Genomic DNA, 14406 nt, shown 5'->3' on the forward strand with positions numbered 1-14406 from the left:
CCTGAATGGCAAGCATCATGTCTGGAGGAGACATGATGCTTGCCAAGGTCCGATGGGGCAAGAGCCTCTTCCCCACAACCCCGGGCATTGATTGTCGTGGTCTATGGGGGGGGGGCTTATCTGAATCACGGCCCCCCCTATGTGAATGGGTAGTGGGTACATTGTACCCCTACCCATTCACCGAAAAAAAAAGTGTCAAAAAATAAAAACCCACAAGAGACAATTTTTGACAATTCCTTTATTTAAAAAAAAAATAAAGTGTCCTGCGGTGTCCATCGATCTTCAATCACGCCGCCTGACAGACCCGAAAAATAGAAAAAAAAAATAAAAATCTCCGCCTCGATGGGAGGTCTCTTGGCTGGACAGCTGTTATATAAGCAGGGGCGGGGCCACCCAATGACATAACAGTGACTCGGCCCCCTTCTGACATCATGTGACCTCAGGCAAGGTCATCTGGTTAGGTCAGCGGGTTGCCACACCCTTGCCTATATAAGAGCTGTCAAAGGAAAAAGACAGCAGCTGGCGGGAGGCCTCCCATGGAGGCGGAGTTTTTTTGTTTTTTATTTCTAGTTTTTGGGTCCGTCGGGCGGAATTGTCAAATATTGTCTATTGTGGTTTCTACTTTTTGACACTTTTTTTGGTGAATGGGTAGGGGTACAATGTGCCCGATGCCATCCACATGGGGGAGGGGACAGGATCTGGAGGTCCCCTTGTTAAAGGGGGTTTCCAGATTCCGATAAGCCCCCCGCCCACAAACCCTGACAACCAAATGGCCAGGGTTGTTGGGAAGAGGCTCTTGTCCCAACAACATGTTGAGGGCATGTAGCATGGTATAGTTCGGGGGGGGGGGCGCTCACTCCCCCCCATCCTAATCTCCAGGCTGCATGCTCGGATAAGGGTATGGTATGGATTTTGAGGGGGACCCCCACGCCAATTTTTAAAAATGTTTTGTCAGAGTTCCCCATAAAATCCATACCAGACCCGAACGGCCATGTATGGACGGGGGGGTGGGGGGAGGTTTTGGGGCAGTGGGCCACACGCTGTTTTTTTTTTTTTCTTAATTTTATCTATATTGCCGGTAGTCAGCATTACAGCCGCGAGCAAGTTTAGATTTAATTTTTTCCTTCATGTAATTTTTCTGTTTTACACATCACACAGATGCGCCACTTTAGAGGCAGACTAAGGGGACCCCCCCAGACACGATATTTAAAGGAATATTTTATTTTTTTTTATTTATTTGTTTCACTTTAAGCATTATTAAAATCACTGCTCCTGAAAAAAGTAGTTTTAAAAACTTTTTTTTGCATTGATACATGTCCCCTAGGGCAGTACCCGGGTCCCCAAACACTTTTTATGGCAATAACTTGCATATAAGTCTTTAAAATTAGCACTTCTGATTTTTCATGTTTGTGTCCCATAGCCTTTAATAGGGTTCGCATGTTCGCTCAAACTTTTTGCCTGTTCGCATGTTCTGATCCGAAGCGAGGGGTGTTCGGCCCATCTCTAGCTGCAACTAACGATTTTTTTCATAATAAATTAGTTGGTCGATTATTGTTTCAATCAATCAGATAAAAACCTCCAAAACAGTGTGTGGTGTATAATTAAAGGAGTTGTAATTGGCAAAAGTGTTTTTTTATCTTAATGCATTCTGTATATTAAGATAAAAAAAACACCTTTGTATAGCAGCCTCCTCAGCAACCCTTATTTACTTACCTAAACCCAGCTATATCCAGAAATGTCAAGTCCCTCCGCCATTGGTTTCTGCGACTGTCAAAGTAAGTTAGCCAATCAGGGGGGAGGGGGCCGGGTCGGGGCTCCATGTCTGAATGGACACAGGGAGCTGTGACTCGGCTGCCCACATAGCAAGCTGCTGGCTGTGGGGGAACTCGACAGGAGGGAGGGGCCAGGAGTCGAGAAGAGGAGGATCTGGGCTGCTCTGTGCAAAACCAACTGCACAGAGCAGGTAAGTATACATTAAAAAAAAAAAAAAACAACAAACAAGACTTTACAATCACTTTAAGGTAATATGTAAAATAAAAAAAAAAAATAAAAAACCCAAAACAAGCCAAAAAAACCCAACTATTTATTCTTGAATATCTATACGCAGTGGTACATATAATCAGCTTTATGGTTAGGGAACAAAATATTCTCTCTCTCTGGGAATAACTGAAGATTACACAGGTACTGTATATACTATTAGAGGTTGAATCTGGTACATAGCATCAGACTCAGAGGTCAAAATTTTTATTCAGCCACTTCCTGCCCGGCCCATAACAGATTGACAGCCAGGAAGTGGTTCTGTTATCCTGACTAGGTGTCATATGACGTCCAGCAGGGTAACATGCCGGCGCGCGCCCGCGAGCAGCGCGGCATTCGCGGGTGCAGCGTGTCAGTCTGACACACCGCATCTCCGATCGTGATAAGAAGCCTCTGACAGAAGCTTCTTACCACGTGATCAGCTGTGACCAATCACAGCTGTTTATCGCGTGAACCAGGAAGTGCCGGTAAACGGCATTCCTCAGTTAGCGCTTACAGGGAGAGATGATCGACGACTCTCCACGTCAGAGGGGTGTCTGTGCTGATAATCAGCACAGCCCCATCAAATCTACCAATAAGCTGCCAATCGGTGTCCAGTCAGTGCCCAATAAGGTGCCAATCAGTGCCCACCACAGTGCAAATCAGTGCCCACCATAGTGCCAATCAGTGCCCACCATAGTGCCAATTAGTGCCCAGCATTAACACCTGTCAGTACCTGCCCAATCAGTGGCATCTATTAGTGCGCATCAGTGCTGCCGGTCAGTGCCACCTATCGGTGTCCATCAGTGCTGCCGGTCAGTGCCACCTATCGGTGTCCATCAGTGCTGAATATCAGTGCCCATCAATTCTACATATCAGTGCCAACTCATCAGTGCCGACTCATCAGTGACTCGTCAGTGAAGGAGAAAACAACATTTTAACAGAAACTAAGAAAAACTTTTTTTTTTTTTTTTTTTTTTTCAGAAATGTTGGTCTTTTTTAGTTTGTTTAGAAAAAATTAAAAACCACAGAGGTGATCAAATACCACCAAAAGCAAGCTCTATTTGTGGGAAGAAAATTATAAAAATTTACAGTGGCTTGCGAAAGGATTTGGCCCCCTTGAACTTTTCAACCTTTTGCCACATTTCAGGCTTCAAACATAAAGATATAAAATTTTTATTTTTTGTGAAGAATCACCAACAAGTGGGACACAATTGTGAAGTGGAACGAAATCTTTTGGATTTTTGAAACTTTTTAACTAATAAAAAAATGAAAATTGGGGCGTGCAAAATTATTCGGCCCCCTTGCGTTAATACTTTGTAGAACCACCTTTTGCTGCGATTACAGCTGCAAGTCGCTTGGGGTAGGTCTTTATCAGTTTTGCACATCGAGAGACTGAAATTCTTGCCCATTCTTCCTTGCAAAACAGCTCGAGCTCAGTGAGGCTGGATGGAGAGCGTTTGTGAACAGCAGCTTTCAGCTCTTTCCACAGATTCTCGATTGGATTCAGGTCTGGACTTTGACTTGGCCATTCTAACACCTGGATACGTTTATTTGTGAACCAATCCTTTGTAGATTTTGCTGTATGTTTGGGATCATTGTCTTGTTGGAAGATAAATCTCCATCCCAGTTTCAGGTCTTTTGCAGACTGCAACAGGTTTTCATCCAGAATGGTCCTGTATTTGGCTGCATCCATCTTCCCTGTCCCTGCTGAAGAAAAGCAGGCCCAAACCATGATGCTGCCACCACCATGTTTGACAGTGGGGATTGTGTGATGAGCTGTGTTGCTTTTACGCCAAACATATCGTTTTGTATTGTGGCCAAAAAGTTCGATTTTGGTTTCATCGGACCAGAGCACCTTCTTCCACGTTTGGTGCATCTCCCAGGTGGCTTGTGGCAAACTTTAGACGGGACGTTTTATGGATATCTTTGAGAAAGGGCTTTCTTCTTGCCACTCTTCCATAAAGGCCAGATTTGTGCAGTGTACGACTGATTGTTGTCCTATGGCCAGACTCTCCCACCTCAGCTGTAGTTCTCTGCAGTTCATCCAGAGTGATCATGGGCCTCTTGGCTGCATCTCTGATCAGTCTTCTCCTTGTCTGAGCTGAAAGTTTAGAGGGACAGCCAGGTCTTGGTAGATTTGCAGTGGTCTGATACTCCTTCCATTTCAAAATGATCGCTTGCACAGTGCTCCTTGGGATGTTTAAAGCTTGGGAAATCTTTTTGTATCCAAATCCGGCTTTAAACTTCTCCACAACAGTATTACGGACCTGCCTGGTGTGCTCCTTGGTCTTCATGATGCTCTCTGCGCTTTCAACAGAACCCTGAGACTATCACAGAGCAGGTGCATTTATACAGAGACTTGACTACACACAGGTGGATTCTATTTATCACCATCATTCATTTAGGACAACATTGGATCATTCAGAGATCCTCGCTGAACTTCTGGAGTGAGTTTGCTGCACTGAAAGTAAAGGGGCCGAATAATTTTGCACGCACCACTTTTCAGTTTTTTAATTGCTAAAAAAGTTTAAAATATCCAATAGATTTCGTTCCACTTCACAATTGTGTCCCACTTGTTGGTGATTCTTCACAAAAAATAAAAATTTTATATCTTTCTGTTTGAAGCCTGAAATGTGGCAAAAGGTTGAAAAGTTCAAGGGGGCCGAATACTTTCGCAAGCCACTGTAGCTTGGGTACAGTGTTACATGACCGCGCAATTTTCATTCAAAGTGCGACAGCACTGAAAGCTCATTGTCCTGGGCAGGAAGGGGCGAAAGTGCCTGGTATTGAAGTGGTTAAAGAAAAAAAAAAAAATTGAGACACCTAAAATACTGGTTTTGCAGATTTTAAGACAGGACTGTAATACAATATTATGCATGACAGACATCCTCATAGGCAGGTAGCTTGAAGCAACCAGCACATGCTGTCACTAAGACATTTAGTAGCAGCATGCTTTTTATATCACCTGCCATGACGGGGTTAAACAAAAAGTCAGCTCTTCATAGTACAAAAACAGCAGATAATCACTACTAGAAGGGGTTTATTTACAGTGGATATAAAAAGTCTACACACCCCTGTTAAAATGTCAGGTTTCTACCTATGTAAAAAAATGAGACCAAGATAAATAATTTCAGAACTTTTTCCACCTTTAATGTGACCTATAAGCTGTAAAACTCAGTTAAAAAAACAAACTGAAATCTTTTAGGTGGAGTGAAGTACAAATGAAAAAGTAAAATAGGATTTTTTTCGTCATACTTACCTGTAAAATCCTTTTCTTTGAGTACATCATGGGATACAGAGTTAGGCTAATATTCATTACCTATTGGGTTATACACCATCTCTAGGTGAATGGACACTGGTAGACAAAGTCTTAGACAGAAAGTGATCCCCTATATAACCCCCCCATACAGGAAGTACATCAGTTTTGTAGCAAGCACTGAGTCCTCAAAAAAGAGGGGAGGGATCTCTTTGTCCCATGATGTATTCAAAGAAAAGGATGTTACAGGTAAGTATGATGAAAAAATCCTATTTTCTTTTTCATACATCATGGGACATGCAGTTAGCCTAATATTCATTACCTACTGGGACATCCCAGAGCAATAGCCTTGAGGGGAGGGAGACACCCTGCCAAGCAATAGCCATCAGACCTTATACGGCAGCCCGCAGTACACTGCGGCCAAAAGCCAAATCCTCGGCTGCTCGAACATCCACTTGATAAAATTTTGTGAACATATGCACTCAAGAACAGGTAGCAGCCTTACAAATCTGAGCCACAGATACCGGATGGCGAAAAGCCCAGGAGGTTCCTACACCCCTGGTAGAATGAGCTCTCACACTAAAGGGAGGAGCTTTACATTTCAGACCATTGGCCTGAATAAACAATTGACAGACCCAATTGGCAATGGAAGCTTTGGAAGCAGCCTGCCCCTTCTTGGGTCCTTTTGGTAAAACAAAAAAGGAGTCCGATCCTCAAATCTCCCTAGATCTAGACAAATAAACCTCGACTGCCCGGACAAGGAATGCAGTCGTCTCTCTTCCGCCGAACGAGGCTGAGAGAAAAAAGAAGGCAAAATAATGTCCTTATTCAAATGAAAGGCCGACACCACTTTTGGCAAAAAGGATGGAACAGGTCATAACATGACCCTGTCGAGGTGAACGATCAAGTATGGTTCCCCGCACGAAATGGCCGCCAACTCCGTCATCCTTCTAGCCGAGGTGATGGCCATCAGGAAGGCTAGCTTGCATGACAGCGAGTCTAATGGAATTTGCTTGATAGGCTCAAATGGTTGTTTCTGTAACACAGACAGCACCAAGTCCAAGTCGCCCCTTGCATAAAGGTTCAGACCAGCGAATAGTAGGCTAAAGGCCTTTGGAAGAATACTGACAGGGCCGAAATCTGACCTCTGATTGTATTCAAAGCCAATCTGATTTCCACAGCTGACTGTAGAAAAGAGAGAATTTTCCCAATCACCCATTTCCGAAGATGCCATTTTCTGGCTTCACACCAAGCAATACAAGTCTTCCAGACCTTATGATAGATCTTCCTAGTGACAGCTTTTCTAGCATTCACTAGTGTAGACACCACTGGTCCCGAAATGCTATGGTCCTTCAAACACCCTGGCTTCAATAGCCATGCTGTCAAATTTAGAGACTGTAAATTGGGGTTGAATATAAGACCTTGAGACAGTAGATCGGGGCGACGTGGAAACGTCCATGGCACGTCTATTGTCAGTCTCACAATCTCCGGGAACCAGGGCCTTCTAGGCCAGGCTGGTGCCACCAGAATGACTGGAACCCCCTACACAACAAATGTGGAAGGAGCGGATTGTGGGAGAAAGCATAAAGCAGGAAGTACTGGCTCCATGAAACTACCAGAGCATCTGCTCCGATTGCCAGAGGATCCCTTGTTCAGGACACAAACTGCTGTAGCTTGTTGTTGAACCAGGATGCCAATAGGTCGACCTCTGGCCACCCCCAAAGCTGGCAAATTTCCTGGAACACCCCTGGGTGTAGGGACCATTCTCCCGGGCAGTTCTGCTGGTGGCTGAGATAATCTGCCTTCCAGTTTTCTACTCCCGGCATATGGACTGCAGATAGAATCGGCACATGTCCCTCTGCCCAGGCTAGTATGTGGTTCACCTCCTTCAGAGCTGAACGACTCCTGGTACCGCCTTGGTGGTTTATATAGGCCACTGCAGTGGCATTGTAGGACTGAACCCTAATAGGGCAGTCCTGAAGCTTCCCTGTCCTGGACCGTAGGCCCAGACGTACTGCCCGTAACTCCAGGACGTTGATGGGCAGGATCTGTTCTGTCCTTAACCACTTCCCCTGAGCTGTGAGCCCCTCTAGGGTTGCTCCCCTGCCTGAGAGACTGACATCTATAGTCAGTATTCTCCAAGTTACCGTGAGGAATGATCTTCCCTTTCGCAGGTTCTGATCCTGCAACCACCACTTTAGGCTTAAGCTTGCCCAAGGAGATAAGAACATTGCATAATCCAGGGCTTGTCCTCTCCTGTTCCAAGCCAAGATGTCTTGTTGTATAGGACTGGAATAGAACTGGGCATAGGGCACTGCCTCAAAGGAGGACACCATCTTTCCTAGAAGACTCATACAGAGCCGAATGGAGGGTTGTCTGGTGCCCCTTATCTGATGCACCTGATCCTTCAGGGCACAGATCCTTACGGGTGGCAACAATACATTTGCTTGGAGCGTATCTAGGATCAGACCTAAATACTTCAGACTTTGAGCTGGTCTCAAGGCTAACTTTTCAGTATTTATGACCCAGCCTAAGCTTTCCAAATACCTCTGCAGGTTATGCTCTGTTCTAGAGCCTGTAGTGAGTGATCTCTGAGCAGGAGGTCATCCAGATACCTGAGCACCAAGATCCCTTGGACCCTTAAAAGACCCAGTACTGGTGCTAGGACCTTTGTGAACAACCGGGGAGCTGTGGCAAGCCCGAAGGGTAGAGCCACAAACTGAAAATTACGTTCCGCTACTGCAAATCACAGGAACCTCTGATGAGGCTGAAAGATAGGTACAAGTAAATACATGTCCTTTATATCGATGGAGGCTAGAAAGTCTCCCATCTGGAGCGAGGCTACAACTGAGCAGACAGACTCCATCTGAAAGGACTGGATTTAGTAGATACTGGTTCAGGGATCTTAGATCCAAAATGGCCCTTGTGTCCTTGTTTTGTTTTTGCACCGTAAACAGATTAGAATAAAACCCTGCGCCCCTTTCGGATACAGGAACCTGTACAATCACTCCTTGATGCACTAAATGATGTAGTGCCTGAAACAGTAAGTTTCTTTTTGGAGGATCCGAGGGAACGCTGGATCTTAGAAACCTCTGAGGGGGAACCCCCTGTAACTCCAGCTTGTAACTGCAGGATATAGTCAAGGTGACCCACTCGTCCTGAACCACTGTTCTCCACATGTCCGCAAAGTGCAGCAGCCTTCCCCCCACCCAATAGAGTGGGGGCATCCCCTCAAAAGGAGGGCTTGGTGCTGGTTTAGAAGAGCTTTGGACCCAGGGCTTTTTCTGGCCCTGGCCTTGTGACTTGCCCCTGGCTCTAGTGCCCTGTTGGTGGCGGAACTGCCTTTGGCGCTGAGACACCTGAGGAAGCAGTCCCTGAGGTTTTAAACGGGGGACGCCTGGTGCTTCTCTTTACAGGAAGTAGAGAGCTCTTCCCTCCGGAAATCTTTTGGATATATTTGTCCAAATCATCACCAAAACAAACGTTCCCCAAGGGGAAACCTGCCAATAACTTCTTACAAGGAAACTCGGCTGACCAATTCTTAAGCCACAAATCTGCGCATATGTACAGACAAGAGAGCCAAACGAGAAACCTGCTGTATTGAATCCTTTAAGGCATCAACAGCAAAACACAGCGCTCAAGGAATATCTGTCTTATTTTCAGCATGATCCTCCTCCTGGTTAGGCTCGTCAGGCCTTCTGACCTGATCCTTTATGGACTGGCAGATACCAATTGCTGCAACAGCTGGCTGAATAGCTAAACTGGCCAAAGAAAAGGAAGCCTTTAATAATGACTCAAGTTTCTTGTCAACAGGGTCTTTCAAGCTCTGCATTATCCACCGGACAAGTTAAGTTCTTGTTTAAAGGAAGAGACTGCTGCATCTACAGCTGGAGACATGTTAGGTATCTATTTACTCGGCGTAACTTCATCTTTCACAAAATGCAAAAACATTGGGCTAACTTTACTGTTTTGTTTTTCTTTAAACACAAAACTGTTTCTTTCCCCCAAAAAACGCATTCGAAAAATTCCTGCGCAAATACTGTGTGAGATAAAAAGTTGCAACAACCGCCATTGTATTCTCTAGGGTCTTTGCTAAAAAAAAAAATATATAATGTTTGGGGGTTCTATGTAATTTTCTAGCAAAAAAATGATGATTTTTACATGTAGGAGAGAAATGTCAGAATTGGCCCGGTAGGGAAGTGGTTTTAATGAACTTTTCATCCATGGGATATAAAAGGGAAAACCTCTTAGAAGGCACAAAAATCCTGTCAGGATGTTCCCAATCAGCATACATCACCTGTTCCAACAGTGGGTGTAAGGGGAACGCATGTGCGGCCTGAAGAGGCCCAGGGGGGCTCAGTAACCTCTGCAAGAGGCAACTTAAAAGGCAGAACGAACCATATCAGTAAGTCTGGATAAAAAGCCTCTGCGACTGAGAGGTAGACACCAACTGGATATCCTCCTGTCCAGATTGCTCAGAAGCAGACTCATCCGCCAGGCCCTCCACAGAATCCTGAGCTTTTAGCTCTTCCCCATCCTCAACCATTCCTGCTTCAAACTAGTAGGCTTAAGGGAGGGGGACGTCACGCTTCTTGCCACCCTGCAGGATGGAGGCAATCATGCCAGCAATCCTGTGCTCTAACCCGGCCAAGGCTGAGGACATTTCATCCTTGGTAAGAAAGGATGAAGCAGCAGCATTGACTGTAGGCACAATTCCAGATAGGCGCAGTGGCTCAGATTGCCCGGAAGCTTCTGGTCTTTCAGGGGATACAACACTAGGGATACGACTAGGTTCATCAGGAGCTACTGACGACATATGTGTGCCCTTCCTTGTAGTGTTAGTCCCACGCCTCTTTTTTGAAGACTTTTACAAGCCACAAAAAGAGTACCTGGGTGTAGTATTAACACACCTCAGAAGGGAGACCCTTGGATAGGGCTCACCAAGCCCCTATGCAACAATCCAGCTAAGCACCTTAGCCTGCCAAGCAACACCTGGTGACTCACTTGACCCGGGTAAGGAGAAATGAACTGCTGCAAATGCCTGGTTCAGAGCCTGCTCTGTGTCCCACAGCTTCCTTCTGGAAGCACCACATGCTTGGCATACACAGCTTAAATAAGCTGGCTGTGCGCCGGTACGTTCTGCGCATGCACGTGTGCAGTCCCGGCAAACGGGCGTGGCTGTATTTCACATATGACGGGAATCTCCATGCGCAGATTAGGCTACGGCGCATGCGCGGCTCCAAGTGCTCACAACGCCTATGGCGAAGTCACATGTGCCATGACCACCAAACAACAAACTGCTGAGCACAGCAGCGCTCTTGCGAATGCACGTGGGCCATGGCGAACCAAGGCGAAATGGCGCACCATTGTGTGCCATCATACAAGTAAAAAACAGACACAAGCAAAAAAGGTACACTTTGCAAACACCCACAGCTAGCCCAAAACTCCTCCATATGGTCACCGCACACAGGTGTCCAGCCTCTAGCTAGCTTGACTGATTGTTACAATCACTGGAACACCCCCAAAAAGTAAATAAGGGGGTTTCATTTACCCATCCAGGCACAGGGCAGCTTAGAAACTAAGAGGCCAATCTTCACCCATCACGGCGGGTTCCTGTCACTTGAGGACCTTCAAGGACTGGGTACCCTTTTCATGTTTAGGGTCCACTCCCTTAGACCTGTACAGCACCCTGCAGGAATGCCTTAGCGCTGTGGTGTCCAGGATTTCACTTCTCAGGGTCCAGCACCTGGAGGTCACATTACAGGCAAAACCTCACAGGATCTTGTGTTTTCTTTGCGAGGCTTGGGTACCATTTATCTAAGTATATAGAGCCTGTGTCAAATGGATCCGATCGGTCAATCCCTTGAATCATTTAAGAACCATTTGTGGGACTAGAGACCTGGAGCTCAAACAAACATGCCCATACACCTTGCAGACACTGGTAAAAAACTGATGTACTTCCTGTATGAGGGGGGGGGTGTTATATAGGGGATGACTTCCTGTCTAAGACTTTGTCTACCAGTGTCCATTCACCTAGAGATGGCGTATAATCCAGTAGCTAATATTAGCCTAACTCTGTGTCCCATGATGTATGAAAAAGAAAATTATGGTTGCATAAGTGTGCACACCCTTAAACTAATACTTTGTTGAAGTACCTTTCGATTCTATTACAGCACTCAGTCTTTTTGCACGAGTCCATCAGCATGGCACATCTTGACTTGGCAATATTTGCCCACTCTTCTTTGCAAGAACACTCCGAATCTGTCAGATTTCGAAGGGCATCTCCTGTGCACAGCCCTCTTCAGATCAACCCAGATTTTCGATCGGATTCAGGTCTGGGCCATTCCAAAACTTTAGTTAAGTTCCTCTTCATGTTCAACTTTCTAGCAGAAGCCTGAAGGTTTTGTGCCAATATTGACTGGTATTTGGAACTGATCATAATTCCCTCTACCTTGACTAAGGCCCCTGTTCCAGCTGAAGAAAAACAGCCCCAAAGCATGATGCTGCCACCACCATGCTTCGCTGTGGGTATGGTGTTCTTTTGGTGATGTGCAGTGTTGTTTTTGCGCCAAACATATCTTTTGAAATTATGGCCAAAAATTTCAACCTTGGGTATGGAGACCATATCACATTTTCCCACATGCTTTTGGGAAACTTCAGATGTTAAAATCTAACGGGGCTTGGATGTTTTTCTTTGTAAGAAAAGGCTTCCATCTTGCCGCTCTTCCCCATAGCCCAGACATATGAAGAATACAGGAGATTGTTGTCACAGGTACTACACAACCAGTACTTGCCAGATATTCCTGCAGCTCCTTTATCGTTGCTATAGGCCTCTTGGCAGCCCCCCTGACCAGTTTTCTTCTAGTTTTTTCATCAATTTTGGCGAGACATCCAGTTCTTGGTAATGTCACTGTTGTGCCATATTTTCTCCACTTGATGACTGTCTTCACTATATTCCATGGTATATCTAATGCCTTGGAAATTCTTTTGTACCCTTCTCAATAACTGATACCTTTTAACAATAAGATCCCTCTGATGCTTTGGAAGCTCTCTGCAGACCATGGCTTTTGCTGTAGGATGCGACTAAGAAAATGTCAGGAAAGACCTACTAGAACAGCTGAACTTTATTTGGGATTAATCAGAGGCACTTTAAATGATGGCAGGTGTGTACTGACTCCTATTTAACATGGGTTTGAATGTGATTGCTTAATTCTGAACACAGCTACATCCCATAATCTAAGAAGGTGTGCACACTTATGCAACAACATTTTATTTTTTTTATTTCCACTCCCCCAACCTAAAAGATTTAAGTTTATCAATTGAGTTGTACAGTTTATAGGTCACATTAAAAAGGTGGAAAAAGTTCTGAAATTATTTATCTTTGTCTAATTTTTTTTAAATCACAGAAACCTGATATTTTAACAGGGGTGTGTACAATTTTTATATCCACTCTATACTGTGAAACACTAAAAGTAATAACATACAGTATGTGTGTATAATATATATATATGTATACATATACACACACACACACATACACAGGGGTTAGACAAAAAATGGAAACACTACATGATTTGCACACGTGAAAGTGACGTTTCCCGTTGAAAGTGGAAGCAATATACCATTCTTTTGCTTCGATGAGACACTGAGCTATCCGGTGGGAAGCCTCACTTTTGCTATTCACTGCGTGCGCTGCTAGTAATACGGAGTTATGTCAGAGCTTACTGAGCTTCAAAGAGGACAAATTGTTGGTGCCAGCTTAGCTGGTGCCTCTTTGACTGAAGTTGCCATTTCATTTGAGGTGTTGCGAGGTATAGTTTAAAACGTCTTGACAGCATATACAGTTTCCAGGAAAACATAGTCTGATAAGCATACGCACGGTCGACATGGTCAACTGACTGAAAGACAAAAGGACATTGACACAAACATGTACGTCGCCTGGCACACGGACGCGCAAGAAAACTGCTCCTGTGACCGCTGTGTCCACTGGACAAAGTGGATTACTGGTAAAGCAGCTTGGGGTATCGCGTGATCACTAAGCAATCACAATGTAAACAAAACTGTTATGAACGACTCATTTATAACAGCTGTGCTTACTCTAGTGATGCTTTGATTGGCCCACATGGTAAAGCCATTCATGACAGTCAGAACTATTGCCTATAATAGTGATTATCCCTGTTATAAGCAATAGTGTAAAAAAAACCAAAAATCCCTGACCACCCTATGGTATCCCTGAACTACTCTTATGATAGGATGTAAGTTAAATAAATAAAATATTAAAAAGTAAATAATAAAAAAAAAAGTTTAATAAAACATTGAATAAAAAAGTATTTTTTTTTTTTTACATACTGTCACCAGTCAGTATCCATGATCACTGCCACACCATTCATATGACGATGCTTTAACTGCACTGGTGACAGTATGTAAAAAAAAATTTTTTTTTAAATGTTTTCTTCATTTTCCCAAAAAATTGTAAAAAAAAAAAAACAAAAAAAAAACAAAAAAAAAAACTTACCGTGACCCTTATTAAATAGCTCAGACTGTCTACATTCCATTCATTTGTACTGTCCTGGCATTTTAGGGCTTTAAGAAATTAAATAGGTCATCGGTACACCAGGACTGATCAATTTTTAAATATTTAGATTGTAGACGCTATAAACTTTTACACAAATCAATATACACTTTTTAGGATATTTTTTTTTCTTTTTACCAAAGACATATAGCAGAATACATTTTGACCTAAATGTATGAAGAACATAGATTTTATTGGATATGTTTTATAACAAAGTAGAAAATATTGTTTTGTTCAAAATGTGTTTATTTTTTTATACTGCAAAAAATAAAAAAAACCCAGTGGTAATCAAATACCACCAAAAGAAAGCTCTATTTGTGTGAAAAAAAGGATATCAATTTAATTTGTGTACAGTGTTGCATGACCGTGAAATTGCCAGTTAAAGTGGTTAAGCCACTTTCATATCTTCATACCATCCCCTCTGTGTTCTAATCCTGTGTGCTCCTGTGTGAGTGGTTTATAAAAAAAAATAAAAAAAAAAAATCACATGATCAGCTGGCTCTCTCCTCTCCCCCTCTGACAGATGCAGCGGGCGGGGCCAAGATACCCCAGCTGACGT

This window comes from Aquarana catesbeiana, linkage group LG03, assembly GCF_042186555.1.
Source record: "Aquarana catesbeiana isolate 2022-GZ linkage group LG03, ASM4218655v1, whole genome shotgun sequence".
Classification (NCBI taxonomy): Eukaryota; Metazoa; Chordata; class Amphibia; order Anura; family Ranidae; genus Aquarana; species Aquarana catesbeiana.